Source organism: Pan troglodytes, chromosome 1 (assembly GCF_028858775.2).
Source record: "Pan troglodytes isolate AG18354 chromosome 1, NHGRI_mPanTro3-v2.0_pri, whole genome shotgun sequence".
Taxonomy (NCBI): domain Eukaryota; kingdom Metazoa; phylum Chordata; class Mammalia; order Primates; family Hominidae; genus Pan; species Pan troglodytes.
The window spans coordinates 100,047,254-100,064,449 of record NC_072398.2 but is presented as its reverse complement, the minus strand read 5'-3'; the positions used below and the strand labels follow the sequence as shown (position 1 = coordinate 100,064,449).

At 45.0% G+C, this 17,196-nt stretch overlaps 1 non-coding gene across 1 annotated transcript; it reads right to left on the bottom strand.

The window, feature by feature from the left end:
- Nucleotides 1-908: 908 nt before the first annotated feature.
- Nucleotides 909-1,072, bottom strand: LOC112207617 (U1 spliceosomal RNA). Its single transcript, XR_002942046.1, has one exon. It is a non-coding gene; the product is annotated as a U1 spliceosomal RNA (small nuclear RNA).
- Between the last annotated feature and the right edge of the window lie 16,124 nt (nt 1,073-17,196).

Genomic DNA, 17,196 nt, shown 5'->3' with positions numbered 1-17,196 from the left:
TGCATTCTAGCCGGTTTTCTTCGGAGCCGCAGGTTTCTGCACCGCACCCAGGTCGGGATGGCAAAGGCTTCCCAGGACATGCGGATCTATGAGTGCAGTCCCCGGGCTAGCCACCACCGGACGCCATAGGCCTTCCTGCAGTGGTCCTCCTTGCCTTTTCCGTTTGGGCCAGGTAGTTTCTATTGACCAGGACATTACAGATCAGAAGTGGGTGGGGTCAGAAAACACAAGCTGGGAGAGGCTGGCAAAATGCCCAGAACCGCCATCACTAGGCCTGGGGTTTTCTTCTGTAGTGGAATTCTCGTGTTCATGTAGTGCAGGGAGGATCGCAGCGAATTTCCGCCAAGATAGTTGAGACTGCGGTTCTGACCTGCGGGCCTCGATGAATTGCGTTAGGACACCTGGGCGCCAGCAGAGCCGTTCTCCTACACAAAGTAAGCGTGTTAAGTCTACAACCGAACTGAGACACTAAGATCCCCAAAGGCCCTGCTTTCATCCCAAAGAACAGTGCCCGTCTGCGTAGTTTCTACCTGGCTCTATGAGGTGAAAACACATTCCCCGCTAGCACAGAAATCCTGAAGCAGAGGCTGTGTAAAAGGTGACAGGGGTCTAGGGAAAAACATGAAGATTTTCACAGAGCGTGAGACCCCAAGAGACTGGAGACCATGGATCAATTTCTGCAATAAGCAGCCTTATGTACAAAGGGAAGAGCTATGCAGCCTTCGCGCTAGTTAACTTGTGATAAACAGGCTCACAATGGCTGACGCTTGTTCCTTCTCCAGCGAGGACAGCGACATACCACTTCCCGTTCCCAGCCATCCAACTGTAAAAATAACATGACACCACCCATATTATGCACTAGTAAAAGTATCCCTTCACATACAACCTGCTTTTTCCAGCACAAAATTCAGGGGAAAGCTCGAACGCAGTCCCCCACTACCACAAATTATGCAGTCGAGTTTCCCACATTTGGGGAAATCGCAGGGGTCAGCACATCCGGAGTGCAATGGATAAGCCTCGCCCTGGGAAAACCACCTTCGTGATCATCGTATCTCCCCTGCCAGGTAAGTATGAGATCATACACCTCCGCCCTGCCACAGCTCCATACACCTCACCCTTTACACGCACGGTCACTTCCCACTCGCATCCCCCCACCGCCCCCCCACCCCCATGCCACCCCGAGCCCTCCTTGCCCTGACACATAGCTGGGACTACCACGTCCAACCGGCGGTCCTGGACTTGCTCCCACAGCAGGAGAAATCCTTCGAGGCGAAGCAGCAGCCCCTGAGCTGCCTCATCTACACAGGAATCGCCCTATCCGTGATGTCACCGACAGCGCCTTTCCCGGTCTGGCTCTGCTCTTCCGCCCCACTCTCTGCCAACTCAGCCCATCAACCCGCTGCAGGAGGCGGCGAAGGAAGTGACGCCTGCCTCTCCCTCTTTTCCCTCCCATCCCCGCCCCGGTCTCTCCCAAAGAAGTACGTTCTTAGTCTGTGATGCCAAGGACCCCTTTGGCGGCCAGCTGGAGCCTGTGCGCTCTTCTTCAAATAATGGCTTTTAATGCGCAAACTAGAAAGTTTAGGATTACAAAGAAAACCGGTTCTTTTCACATACGGTTATCCTTGTGATGTAGCATTCCGCTTGACATTGGAAGTCGTTCAATATCAGAGAGAAACCGTATCTATGAAACTACAGAGGCTGCTCAGATGTCTGCAAACCAGCCATCCTTACTTCTTTTATCACTGGGAGTGTTATAAAGACGGTTGTCCAGTTTCATGAATCTTGCAGAGTTTTTTCAAATACAGCAATGTACAAAAATGTGCTGCCCCAGCAGAGCACACTGGACACTCAGGCATGGTGCTGGAGTTTGTCATCTCTTCCACTGCCTTCTCTAGACCTTAGCGCTTACCTCATGTTAACACTTTATATGCTGCGAAGACAGAAACAAAGTCATCCAAATTTGGCAAAAATATTTGGGGGAAATTTTATTTCAGGTGTTTAACTGATTACTTTTAATATGTAGGCTACAACACCAAACTCCGACAATACTCCGCAGACTTATTAACGGTTTCCACTCCCGTCTCTGCAAATCTATCAGGCAAGTTTTCCTGCCCTTTACTTTCATACAAACTGAGTCATACAGTGTGTAGTGGGTTTTAGGGGGAGTGTGACTGCCCAACAGGTTCACCTTGCCTCCTGCCTAGACAGAGCCAATTTTTCCATACAGGGGAATTGCAATAAAGAGCTGCACTTTTTATTTGGTGGTTGGGGGCCAGTGAGTTGAGAGTTCTGATTGGTCAGGAGGGAGAAGAAATCACAGGGAGCTGAAGCTGTCGTCTTGTCCTGGGTCAGTTCATGTGTGGGGGCCACAAGACCAGCTGAGCCAGGTTATCAGTCTAGCTGGTGCCAGCTGATCCACTGAGTGCAGGGTCGGCAAATTATCTCAAGCACTGATCTTAGGTTTTCCAATAACGATGTGATCTCCAGGAACAATTTGGGGAGGTTTAGAATCTTGCAGCCCGAGTCTACATGACTCCTAAACCATAATTTCTAATCTCATGGCTAATTTGTTAGTCCTGCAAAGGCAGTCTAGTCCCCAGGCAGGAAGGGGGTTTGCTTTGGGAAAGGGATATTATCATCTTTGTTTCACAGCTAAACCATAAACTAATTTCCTCCCAAAGTTATTTCGGCCTGTGCCCAGCAATCAACAAGGACAGCTTGGATGTTAGAAACAACATGGAATCAGTTAGGTCAGATCTCTTTCACTGTGATAATTGTCCCAGTTTTAATTTTTGCAAAGGCAGTTTCAGAAGCAGAGGCATAGGTTTGACTTATTTCACTCAGTCTTATGTCTATGCATTTTTCATGTTATTCATATGGTTATTTGTTTCTGTGTATTCCTTTGTAGGAATATACATTAACTTATTTATTTATTCTACTGTTGTTGAACATGTTGACCTAAAAGAAAGAGGCTGAAGCACAAAATATAATATAGAGTTTACTTGAGCCAACATGAAGACAGCTGCCTGGAAGACTCACACCCAAGGAACCTTGGATCTGAGCTCCCTTTGGCCTTTGTCACAAGCAGGTGTTTAAAGGTCAAAAGCAGGGACAGACAGTGGGCTGATAGAAAGGTGCCTGTCAGGAATTCTCACTGGTTTACAGAAATAACATTAATTGGTGATTGGCTATATGTTGTTAAATTATAGGGTATGGGGGTATAGTGATTGGTGTGGCATTATTAGGTTAATTTACAGCTACTTGAGGTGATAGCAAGCAGTTTCAACAAATGAATACATAGCTCAGCGTAGCTCAAAAGGAAGGAGCGGAAAGTGGTTGCTGTCTCGATTTAACCTCTCTCTGGGCCTGATCATTTGAAAGTGCTCACATTCTTCAGATAAAACATTTTTTAAAAACTTTCTTCTTGAAAGCATTGATGATCAAAAGCTCAGTCAAGTTGTCTGTCTTTGCCAGAAAGGCTCATTCCCGGATAGTCCTGTCCCAGGCAGGGGACAGGGGAGGAAAGAAGCCACCTCACTGAGGAATTTTTAAGAATGCCCAAAAGTCCAATTGAAAGGGCCTTACAACCAGGCACGGTGGCTCACACCTGTAACCTCAGAACTTCAGGCGGCCAAGGTGGGTGGATTGCTTGAGTCCAGGAGTTCGAGACAAGCCTGGGCAATGTGGCAAAACTCCATCTCAATAAAAAACACAAAAAGTAGCCAGGTGTAGTGGCACACACCTTAGTCCCAGCTACTCAGGAGGCTGAGGTAGGAGGATTGCTTGAGCCTGGGAGTTCGAGGCTGCACTGAGCTAAGATCACACCACTGTACTCCAGGCTGGGTGACAGAGTGAGACTCAGTCTCAAAAAAAAAAAAGGGGGGAAAACAGGGCATCATAGAGTGGCAAAAAAAAAAAAAAGAGAGAGAGAGAGAAAGAGAGAGGCCTCAGTTAAGTCTGCAGCTTCTGTCACTGTTGAATCATCTCTAGTCTTCAGAATACCATGAAATTAGTTTTCTCAGAAGTAAAACGATGAGAAATACATAACAATAATGACATTGCACTTCATCATTCCATGCCGTAAGACATTTATAGGGCCATGGATGGTGATCTTTTCAAGAGAGAAAAATAATCACTGGTGCAGAACAGGTAAGTGTGCTATAATTTGAGTACGTCAGCTTTTGGGCATTAAAATCATGGGTCAGAAATTTAGAGCAAGAGGGCAGGTTGGATCCTGATAGCAGGAGGGAGTGTTTTTCTTTTTTTTTTTTTTTTTTTTTTTTGAGACAGAGTCTCGCTCTGTTGTCCAGGCTGGAGTGCAGTGGCACAATCTCGGCTCACTGCAAGCTCCTCCTCCTGGGTTGATGCCATTCTCCTGCCTCAGCCTCCCACGTATTTTGGACTACAGGCACCCGCCACCACATCCGGCTAATTTTTTGTATTTTTAGTAGAGACGGGGTTTCTCCGTGTTAGCCAGGATGGTCGCAATCTGCTGACCTCATGATCCACCCGCCTCTGCCTCCCACAGTGCTGGGATTACAGGTTTGAGCCAATCTGACTGGCCGAGTGTTTTTCTTTTAACTTTCCAGTAGCATCATGGTGTTTACCACTGTTATTTCAGAGTGAAGTGACAATTTTTTGTTTGGTTGGTTTTGTACTTTTTATTTTTATTAAAATTACTTTTTAAGACAAGGACTCTGTCTTCCAGGCTGGAGTGCAGTGGCAAGATCACAGCTCAGTGCAGCCTTGACCTCTAGACCTCCAAGGATCAATGGCTCAGCCTCCCAAGCAGCTGGGACTACAGGCACACATCACCACACCCAGCTTATTTATTTTTTGAGACAGGATCTCACTCTGTTGTCGAGGCTGGAGTGCAGTGGCATCATCAGGGTTCACTGCAGGCTCGAACTCCTGAGCTCAAGTCATCCTCTCACCTCATGCTTCTGAGTAGCTGGACTACAGGTGGGCACCACCACACCCAGCTAATTTGTATATGTTTTACAGAGTCAGTGTTTCACCATTTTGCCCAGGCTAGTCTCAAACTCCTGGGCTCAAGTGAGCCTCCTGCCTTGGCCTCCCAAAGTGCTGGGATTATAGGCAGTTATTTTGACAATACGATTATGATGGTTAAACTGAGATGTGAGGCAGGAAGGTTAGGGTGAATCAGACAGATGTGATAAACAGGTTTTGCTTGATATGACCCTGAGTTGCATCATGAGTGCAATCAGGAGGAATACAGGTGAAATTTAGCACAGGATGTACCAACGGGTCATTATGGCCAAAAGTGTTTTGTGGTTCTGAGTGGCAAACCTGGATCCTTGTCAAATTTCCCACAGAGGTAATGGTTTGTGAGATTCTGATCAGAGAATTATCCCTCCCTGCTGTAATCAAATTAATTAGGGACAGTAAAACAGAAATCTGATCATAGGTATTTTGCTATGTGTGTATGTATATGTATATACATGTACACACAATAGGACTAGTGTGTCATATCTTAAGATAATATGCATATAGGGTGATTTTACCAAAACCACCAAGAGAGGACCCCTACAATTTAAAGGAGCCCTAATGGTGTATGTATTCCAGTCAACAGAAAAAGAGACTAACTCTTTCAGGTGCAGTGAGCACTGGAATTGTAACTGATTATACAGGCCAGTATCTTGGGTGAAAGCAGACTACCACAGATGTCAGCTACTTGCCATCTCTGTCAGGAAGGTTGAGTTACCTTTAAGTGAAAATCTCCACTGACAGATGTCCACTCTGGCAGGGTTGCCTTTTACAAGAGAAACATGAATCCGTGTGTCAACGCCCTTAAGTTTACTGGCACAGATTGGTCAGTAATACCTGTTGTGAGTCAGGTGCAGTGGCCCATGCCTGTGGTCTCAACTATTTGGAAGGTTGGGGCAGAAGGATGGCTTGAGCCCAGGAGTTCAAGGCTACAGTGAGTCATGATTGTGCCACTGCATTCTGGCTTGGGGAATAGGATGAGATCCCATCTCAAAAAAAATGTATAAAGTAATAATAATACCTGATGTGGTCCCTTCCAACAGTCTTGGGGGGAATATTTTATTTGATGTTGTTTCTAGTAAACAACATCTCCAAGTTATAGGCCATGATTTTTAGTATTTTCATCTCCCAGGAGTTCATTATGAAAAGAATACTTTATTAATGTGGAGTTCTTAGTAAGTTTTGAGAGATCTTAGCAGTAATGGAGAATGTCACCTTTCAGAAGTGCAGATTCATAAGCGCCTTCATCTAACCACTGCATGGGTCTTCCTGTTATTATTTCAAAGAGGGAGAGTGTGGACATTTTCCAGAAATGGTGGGAGATCCTTGGCCAAGAAAGGTTAAAAACTTCTGTTAGCTTTGCCAATTGAGTTTTTATTGTATCATTAGTACATTCCATCAGCCCAGAGGATTATGCGTGATAGGCACAATGGAATTGTTGGGACATAGGCAAAATGTTACAAATGGATCCAATTACCTGGCCAATGAAGTGTGTTCCTCAGTTGCTACGGAGTTCAGATGGCACTTCCCATGAGGAATTACCTTTTCTTTTCTTTTTTTTTCTTTTTTTTTTTTTTTGAGATGGAGACTCGCTCTATTGGAAGGCTGGAGTGCAGTGGTGCGATCTCAGTTCACTGCAACTTCCACCTCCCAGATTCATGCAATTCTCCTGCCTCAGCCTCCAGAGTAGTGGGACTACAGGTTCGTGCCACCACGCCTGGCTAATTTTTGTATTTTTAGTAGAGACGGGGTTTCACCATGTTGGCCAGGATGGTCTCAATCTCTTGACCTCGTGATCTGCCTGCCTTGGCCTCCCAAAGTGCTGGGATTACAGGGGTGAGCCACGACGCCCAGCCAGGAATTACCTTTTCTAATCACAATCTACCTACTACTTGGGCTGTGGCTCATTGGCATGGAAATGCTCACCCCAGCGAGCACATACAAATTAGCACCAGAAAGTATCTGTGACCCTGAGATGGAGACAGCTGGATAAAGTCTAACTGCCATGTCTCGAAGGGTCCTAAAGTTAAAATGTCCCAGTAACCCATGAAGGGGCTTTCCAGGGTGATGCTTGGGACAAAGAGTACCACAAGAATAAACCTTTTCTGCAATCATAGGGAATGATTTTCAATACCATTGCTTTCCCCATGCTAACATTTTATCTTATTTCCGATGAGTCAGCTTATGAAGTACTGTAAAAAGGGTAGTTGAAGTCTACGGAATGGATCAGTGTATCATTGGGCCCATACCATAAGCCTGTTTCTGGAATAAACTTGTTCCCTTTATCCTTCCAGAGATCCCTCTCCTGCTTGGGAGCTCCCACTTATGCTTCTTGTTTTTTTGTTTGTTTGTTTGTTTGTTTGTTTGTTTTGCTGGAGTCTCTCTCTGTTACCCAGGCTGGAGTACAGTGGTGCAATCTTGGCTCACTGCAGCCTCCGCCTCCCAGGTTCAAGCGATTCTTGTGCCTCTGCCTCTCAAGTAGCAGGAAGTGTAGGCATGTGTCACCACACCAGCTAATTTTTGTATTTTTAGTAGAGACAGGGTTTCACCATGTTGGCCAGGCTGGTCTCAAACTCCTGACCTCAAGTGATCCGCCAGCCTCGGCCACCCAAAATGCTGGGATTACAGGCATGAGCCACCATGTCCAGCCCACTTGTACTTCTAATGAAGTCTTCAATGGGTCATAAGTCAGCAAGGTAATTTCAAGAAGTTCTGTGTCTGATGCCACCTTCGGAGCCACATTCTTAGCTGCAGCATCAGGAAAATGATTGTCCTTGCTCTCCGGAATATCTAGGAATTTTGATAAAGGCCGAAGATTTGGTTTTCAAATTGCTTCTAAGAGGTCAGAGATTTATTGGGCATTTTTGATGGCTTGGCCTGATGAAATCAGATATCTCTGTTGCTTCTAAAGCATTCCAAAATCATCACCTACTCCAAATGCATCTCTGCCATCAGTGTAAATGTTAGGCTGAGGTGGAAGTATTGATTGAGCCCAGGAGTTCATTCAGGTCCAGCCTGGAAAACACAGCGAGATGTCCTCTCTACAAGAAAAAAAGTCAAAGAATTAGCTGGGCATTGTGGCATGCACCTGTGGTCCCAGCTACTCGGGAGGCTGAGGTGGGAGGATTGCTAGAGCTGAGAGGTTGAGGATGTGGTGGGCCATGATGGAGCCACTGCACTCCAACCTGGGTGACAGAGTGAGACCCTGTCTCAATCAATCAATAAATAAATCTCAACCATTTAAAATATCAATGACAGATTTGATTGGCCTTTTAAGTGCATTGCTGAATTCTCCAATCTACATATTGGGGAACGACCTGGGTAATGGCAACATGGAGGTATTTGGCCAAAATGCAGACCCTTTCGTTGTCTGCTTTAGTCTGTTTTTAAAAATCTTCTAAAGGATTATTCCAATTCACCCTTTTCAACCATTTAGTGGCCCTGCCTTCTTACACCAGCATGTGAATTAATTGATAAAGATCAGAATATCCAGGCTCAAAAGTTTGGACAATTAAGTCAAATTTTCTCCCAAACCCTATAGGATCTTGGAGGCTGCTTTTGAATAAGAAAGGGAAAATTCATGTAAATTTTGATCAGGGAAGTTTTTTTTTGTTTTTTTTTTTTTTGATACAGAGTCTTGCTCTGTCACCCAGGCTGGAGTGCAATGGCACAGTCTAGGCTCACTGCAACCTCCACTTCCCGAGTTCAAGAGATTCTCCTGCCTCAGCCTCCTGAGTAGCTGGGATTGCAGTCATGTGCCACCATGACTGGCTAATTTTTGTATTTTTAGTATAGATGGGGTTTCACCATGTCGTCCAGGCTGGTCTTGAACTCCTGACCTCGTGATCCACCTGCCTAGTCCTCCCAATGTGCTGGGATTTCACGCATGAGCCACTGCGCCCAGCCCAGGAAAGTCTTTTTATAATATTCTTAATTTACATTTTGGTGAAGCAGTATACAGAATGATAGGCTCCCCTCTTCCTGTGGGTTTTACCTTGAAAGGGGCTGCCAGAACAGAAGTTTCGGGGAAGGGGCCAGAGCCCTGGGGACTTTCCTCAGGTGATGGTGATGGAAGAACAGGCAAGGCAGGACCGGAGGGCTCAGGTAAGGGAGACTATGCAGGTGCAGAGGCAAGAGGAGAAGGAGCAGTTGGAGGTGAAAGAGACAAAGCCTCCTCAATATTTCTCACTTCAGAAAATGTGTCAGATGACCTCCCTCAGCTTACTTCCTCACTGGAGGCAATTTTCTCAGTTCTTTTAGAAATTTCTAAGTAACATTGGAAGTAAGTCTCCCATTTAATTTGGTTCTAAAACCAAATTTTTTGGCCGGGCGCAGTGGCTCATACCTGTAATTCCAGCACTTTGGGAGGCCAAGGCGGGCGGATCAAGAGGTCATGAGATCGAGACCATCTTGGCCAACATGGTGAAATCCTGTCTCTACTAAAAATACAAAAATTAGCTGAGCATGCTGGCATGTGCCTGTAGTCCCAGCTATTTGGGACGCTGAGGCAGGAGAATCGCTTGAACCTGGGAGGCGGAGGTTGCAGTGAGCTGAGATCGCACCACTGCACTCCAGCCTGGGTGACAGAGCCAGACTCTGTCCAAAAAAAAAAAAATCTCCAATTGTGCACACTAATAAATTATTTTAAGCATTTCAACAGATCCCAATTTTCTTCATTCTGCTTTTGACTTTTCCTGGTTAGGTGGGTCCAGTTTCTTGGATATTTACAAGAGATAGCTTCATAAATGGTATACATAAACCCAGCTGGTATTTCTAAAGGTGGTTGTTTCTTCACAGTGTGCTGAATTTTGAAGCTTGATTTCCCATAATTCAGGAGCTTTTCAGATGACCAAGGCCTGCGATGTGTTTTGGGTCACAGGGCGGTGCTTATGCAGTCACTCTGACAGGTAACACCGGAGTTGTGTATCACTGTCTCAGTGGTTCCCACTGTTTCTAACCACCAGGCGGCCGCAGAGTGCATGTGCTATGGGACACACGTCCCACATACACCCTCCCAGAAGAGCAGGAAAGGGGATTGATAAAAGTGTTCTTCTGATGGGGAGTGTCCTACAAGGCCACCTTCACATGGTGAGTAATGACCCTGACACTTCTACAATGTCCTCGGTCACTTGGAGCACCTCAATGGGTCAGCGGGAGCAGATCACTTCTTTTCTTCAGGGCAGGGGAACACACCTTGGGGCACTTTCCAGTTAAGAACTAACAGGAATTAGTCACAAATGAAAAGCTAAGTCCGAATGTTCAAAACAACATGTTACATAAAATGAAACTACCGGGACCTACCTGCCAATACCTTGACCCAGAACTTCCTGCTGAGGAACAGAGGCAGAAAAGGCAGAAGCTCTCTGGGGAGCTCTTTGCCTGACTGTGACCCAAACCTTCTGTCCTGATGCAGAGGTGGAAAATGCAGTTATATCCCCCTGAAACTCAAATCTCTTACCCACAGGGTAAAGACAGAAAACCTCTGTTGTGGAAAGGGAGAGCTGGAAAGGACACTCAAGCAAACTCCAGGTCTTCAACCAAAGAGTGGGAAGGTCCAGATTTCTGGAGGATTCACCACTTACTACTGCCCAACTGTTTCTTTCAGAGTCAGAATTCGAGGGCTTCAGATCTGGCTAGGCACCCAGTCCAGGAGGAATGTGGTGTGATCTGAGAGATGAAAATACATGCCCCCTTATAGACTAAGACAGACTGCAAGGTTAAGGAAACAAAAGTTAGCTACAGGTCAAGGGTTCAGGGCTCATTTGGCAGGGCAACTTCCTGAATTCCTATGACTACACGAAAAACCACACTCTTGCTAAACTGCTTAACAATAGGAGCTAGCAAGCAAACTGCCAAAATCTTCCCAGCCCTTCTCAACTGGATTTACAACCCAGATCACTAGACCTCTGATGGGACAGAGGAGTGGCCTTCCATTCTTTCCTGATAAGCAACTGCAGACCTCAAGCCAGTTTCAGCCATGTTACAGGGACTGCACACAAACCGACTTCGTGTCCAGTAGTTCACCTTTTGACATAAAAAGCCGATTTCCACCTTATTTTAATGCTAAAATCCCTTCTCAATGTGAAGATGGGGTGCATGTTACATATATGTTTACCCATTGCACATGAGCTCAATACTCCTCAGAAATGGTGTTTCCCCAAACCTGCTGAATATGTATAACTCCATTGTGTGATACACACCCTGTGAAGCACAAAAACCAACCTTCCCTCTCTCTCTCTCTCTGCAGAGAAAGTACCTCTTCAAAGACACACACTGGAGACTGTCTTCCTGGACTGCAAACTTATATCACATATAAAATTCTTACTACTATTTAGCCACCCTGGAGGCCTTTGAGGGGACAGTCAGTTGGTCAGAGATGAGTCACTCTGAATCATGCTCCCAGGGCCAAAAACGTTGACATAGAAGGCAAGGGGCTTAAGCACAAAATATGATTTAAAGAATTTGTTTGAGCCAATGTAAGTGTAGTTGCTCAGAAGGCTCAGACCCAAGCAATATCGGATATCGGCTCTATTTGGCCTTTGTTACAAGCAAGTTTGTAAAGACCAAAAAGGGAGTCAGGGAGTTTGCTGGTAGAAAGTTGCTTGTCAGGAACTCCCAGTGGTTTACAGAAATAACATTGATTAGCTATACATTGTTCAGCTACAGGGAGTAAGAGATGGTGTCCATTGCAGCATGTTTAGCTTACTTTATAGCTAACTGTGGCAATAGCAAGCAGTTTCAGTGGATGCATACATAGCTCAAAAGTGGGGAAGTGGCCGGTGGTGGTGGCTCATGCCTGTAATTCCAACAGTTTGGGAGGCCGAGGTGGGCGGATCACCTGAGGTTAGGAGTTTGAGACCAGCCTGGCCAACATGAGGAAACCCCATCTCTACTAAAAATACACACACACACACACACAAATAGGCAGGCATGGTGGTTCGTGCCTTGTCCCAGCAACTCAGGAGGCTGTGGCAGGAGAATTGCTTGAACCCGACTGGAGGAGGTTGCAGTGGGCCAAGATCCTGCCACTGCACTCCAGTCTGGGCAACAGAGTGAGACTCCATCTCAATACAATTAAAAAAATTCTTTTAAAACTTAAAAAAATTTAGAAAGCAGGAAGTAGGATGTGGTTGCTGTCTCATTTTAATGCCCAGCTCTGGGTATGCTAAGTTGAAAGCACTCATTTTCCTCACCTGAAAAAGTTCTTTTCTTTTCCTTTTTTTTTTTTTTTTTTTGGAGACACACTCTCACTTACTGTGCCACCCATGCTAAAGTGAAGTGGCATGATCTCTGCTCACTGCAACCTCCACCTCCAGGGATCAAGCAATTCTCATGCCTCAGCCTCCCCAGTAGCTGGGATTACAGGCGCCAGCCAACATGCCTTGCTAATTTTTGAATTTCAGTAGAGATGTGGTTTCACCATGGTGGCCAGGCTGGTCTCAAACTCCTGACCTCAGATGGTCCACCCGCCTCAGCCTCCCAAAGCGCTGGGATTACAGGTGTGAGCCACCATGCCCAGCCAAAACCATTAATTTAATCTACAACTAAATCTATTATTTTTTCATGTTGCAAATTCAACAAGAAAAATTTTCCCTAATGAAACATCACATTTAAAGCATAAGTAGAAAAAAAAATGTAATAGACAGTGTCTTTCTCTGTCATCCAGGTGAAAGTGCACTGGTGCAACCACAGCTGACCAGCCTGGAACTCTGGACTCAGGCAGTCCTCTCAGCTCAGCCTGCCTTCTAATTTTTTAGAGATGGCATCTCGCCCTGTTGCCCAGGCTGTCCTCCAAATCCTTGCCTAAAGCAATCCTCCCACCTCAGCTTCCTGATTTTCTGGGATTACAGGTGTGAGTCAACCAGCCTGGCATTGCAGGAAAAAAAAAAAGTCAATAAATTATTCTTTATTTTATTTTATTTTGAGTTGAGGTCTTACTCTGTTACCAAGGCTGGAGTGCGGTGGTACAATCATAGTTCACTGCAGCCTGGATCTCCTGGGCTCAAGCGATCCTCCTGCCTCAGCCTCCCAAGCAACTGGGACTACAGACGCGAGCCACTGTGCTGGCTAGTTTTTTTAAATTAGCTCATTTTTAAAAATTTGTAGAGACATGGGTCTCACCATGTTTCCCAGGCTGGTATTGAACTCCTGGCTTCAATCCTTCTTCTCTCCCCAGCTGCCTAAATCACTAAGATTACAGGTGTGAGCACCACGCCTTGCTTAATTTTCATATTTTAATTTTATATACGTAATTATTACTGTCCTTAAGATAATTGGGGCAGTAATCTCTTTAAAGTTTTAGAGACTTAATTTATCTATTCACTGCACTGGAAGAGTATGGCAATTGGTTTCATAAGAAAATATATTTATAAATTAGAAAATTTCTTTCCACCAATCTAGGGGGCATTTGAAAGCAAATAATTGCCTTAAGTAACATCTTTTAAGGTGAAAACAGATGCAATGGTATCTATTAACAATGCTTATCAGTAATGGAAACAAACTGAAAAAAATGAACGCCATTAGATCCTTGGAAAACCCTCACTGCTGAAAATCTAAGTGATTCTGTGATACCCTTTTGAGTCTGGCAGGGCATTCTCTTTCCAGAGCATATAAAAGTGAGTAAATCATTTCTTTTCATCCATTTTCATTAAGAGCTGAACTTCCTTAATGTTCTGGAGATTATTAAATTTGATTTGTGGCCAGGAGGAGTGGCTTATGCATGTAATCCTAGCACTTTAGGAGGCCAAGTGGGCAGATCTCTTGAGTTCAGGAGTTCGAGTCCAGCCTGGCCAACATGATGAAACCCTATCTCTACTAAAAACACAAAAATTAGCCAGGCTTGGTGTTGCATCCCTGTAATCCCAGCTACTCAGGAGGCTGACGCACAAGAATCGCTTGAACCCAGGAGGCCAAGGCTGCAGTGAGCCAAGATCGTGCCACTGCACTCCAGCTTTGGTGACAGAGGTCAACTCTGTCTTAAGCAAAAAAAATTTTGATTTGTATAGTTGTGAGAAGTGCTTATGTTGCTGACTCCATTGCTTATTTGTGATCATATAAATCTCTTTTCTCCTTTCTGTAGTGTGATTTACACTTAATCCTTAAAGGACAGGTATTTCAGCTGGTTAGAGTTTTTTAGCTGGTAGAAACCTGAGTATACAAATCAAAGAAAACTGCTCCTTACATGCCACAGACTTAGTTTTATTTCTGTACTAAGATTTCTTTTAGGTATAGTAATTTGTTAAAGCCAAGAGCTCCTATGAAAAGAAGTTCAGTGGTGGGGTTGGGGGGTGGTCATTGTGTAGTAAGATCATCTTTATAATAGAGATGACACTCTTGCAGATATTGACAGCTATTGGGCCCCAAAAATTGTTACCAAACATTGGAAAGACAAGATATGAGCAACTTCTCATTGCTACACTCTCAAATATCAGGAAATACCATTATCCTCAGGACAATGAATAGACAATCAAAACAGACTCACAGACTAGATCAGCTGTCATGCATCACCAAACAGGGACGGATCCTTGTCAAACACCACCCAACAGAGATTGCCCTCAGAAATTCACTTCATAACGTCAAAACCAGAAACCCACACTGATGCCACTGATGGCAGAAGACAATGATGCGAGAAAGAGAGAGAGGGAGATAGAGAAAGGAAGGACTTGCCCAATGACCATACTTAGTATATAAAAGCAAAACAGCTCAATTTCTGCTCATGAAAACAAGAACCAAGGGAACAAGAGCCAGTATCTCTAAGGATCCAGGTCTGCACCAGGTTCCTCTTAGGTGCAGGATTCTGTTGGCTCCAATGATGGGTGTCAGATGGATTAATTTTTATGGACATAGCCTCTGAAAGAAATCAGTCGAGGAATGATACAGAGACACTTGTCTGCATGCTCACTCTCCATTAATATAGAAGGAAACTGGCATTAGATTGTTTTCATCAAATAAAAGTAAAATCAAGATTTATAAAGCAAAGAGGAAAGGGGAGGAGAAAAAAGAAATGACTGGGACCATTGTGATTTTGCTCCCTTTGGATAAGCAACTCGGCAGAAAGCTATCAAAGAGGTCACTATGACCTGTCTTCTCTGGACCAATGTGACTTGGTCATCACAGGAAACAATTACAGGCTGGGCACAGTGTCTCATGCCTGTAATATCAACACTTTGGGAGGCTGAGGTGGGCGGATCACTTGAGCTCACGAGTTGGAGAGCAGCCTGGACAACACGATGAAACTCTGTCTGTACAAAAAATACAAAATTTAACTAGGCATGGTGGTGTATGCTAGTAGTCCCAGCTACTCAGGAGGCTGAGGTGGGAGGATCACCTGAGCCCGGGGAGGTTGAGGCTGCAGTGACCCATGATTACGCCACTGCACTCCAGCCTGGGTGACAGAGTAAGACCATGTCTCTAAATAAATAAATTAAATTTGAAAAAGAAACAGGGCCAGGCACGGTGGCTCACACATATAATCCCAGCATTCTGGGAGGCCAAGATGGGAGTATCACTTGAGCTCAGGAGTTCGGTACCAGCCTGGGCAACACAGTGAGACCTCATCTCTAAAAAACACATATTTTTAAATAAATATATATAATAAAATATACACTATATTTTATTGTACATAATATATAAGTGTATGTATTTATTATCTTGTAATAATAATATGTATATATTTTACTATATATATAATAAAATAAAAAGAAACAATTACAGATATTGGAGGACTTCAAAATATCTCAGCTAGGTGCAGTGTTTCAGGCTGGTAATCCCAGCACCCTGGGAGACTGAGCCAGGAGGATCACTTGAGCCCAGGTGGCTGAGGCTACAGTGAACTATGATCGTGCCACTGCACTGCAACCTGGGCAACAGAACAAGACCCTATCTCAAAAAATAAAATAAAATGTCTTAGAAGTTTAGCTGTCCATCCTATGCAACTGAATATCTGTGTGTAATGTCCACCATGTCCTTCTGTTTTACCTCCCCCTTACTTAAGCCAGAAAGGCATTTGTGCGGAATATCATTGGCACATGGCCGGGCATGGTGGCTCATGACTGTAATACCAGCAAGTTGGGAGGCTGGTCAGGAGTTGGAGACCAGCCTGGCCAACATGATGAAACCGTGTCTGTACTAAAAATACAAAAATTAGCCGGGCACGGTGGTGCAGGCTTGTAAGCTGAGATCACTTCACTGCACTCCAGCCTGGGTGACAGAGCAAGACTGTGTCTCCAGAAAAAAAAAAGAAAAGAAAAGAATATCATGGGCACATGTATGGAAAGTTTGTTAGGCCGGGTGCCGTGGTTCACACCTAAAATCCCAGCGCTTTGGGAGGCTGAGGCAGGCGAATCTCTTCAGCCCAGAAGTTGGAGTTCCTGGGGCCAACCTGGGCAACATAGCAAGACCCTATCTCTAAAAAAAAAAAAAAAAAAAAAAAAGTTAGATTTGATGGTGCACACCTGTAGTTCCAACTATTCTGGAGGATCACTAGTGCCAGGGTGGCAGGGGCGGTGAGTTTGCAGTGAGCTGAGATCATGCTACTGCACTCCATCTTGGGTGACAGAGTGACACCTAGTCTCAAAACAAAAAGTAGCGGTGGGGAGAAAATTTGCTGTGTCAGCAAGTAAATCAAGAAAGGGACATTATTAGAGTTGAGAAAAAAATTGGAATGTGATTTGGTATCTTTCCCACAGAAGATAAGTCTGCTAAATGTGCTGAAATTAGAAGCATTATATAAGGCCGGGTGCAGTGGCTCATGCCTGTAATCCTAGCACTTTGGGAGGCCTCGGGGGTGCCTGAGCCCAGGAGTCTGGGGACCAGCACGGGCAACATAATGAAACCCTTTCTCTACAAAAAATATAAAAGTTAGCTAGGCCTTTCAGATGTGACAACTGATTGTGCCACAGAGACACAACCCCAGTGGCTTAGGACTCTGGGAAGATATAATCTCCCCCGTTTATCTAGTGATCCATAATGCATGAAAGCTTTGAAAGCTGGAGCAGGCGGCCGGGCGCGGTGGCTCACACCTGTAATCCCAGCACTTTGGGAGGCCGAGGAGGGTGGATCACGATGTCAGCTGATCGAGACCATCTTGGCCAACAAGGTGAAACCTCTGTCTCTACTAAAATGCAAAACATTAGCTGGGCGGGGTGGGGCGCGCCTGTATTCTCAGCTACTCGGGAGGCTGAGGCAGGG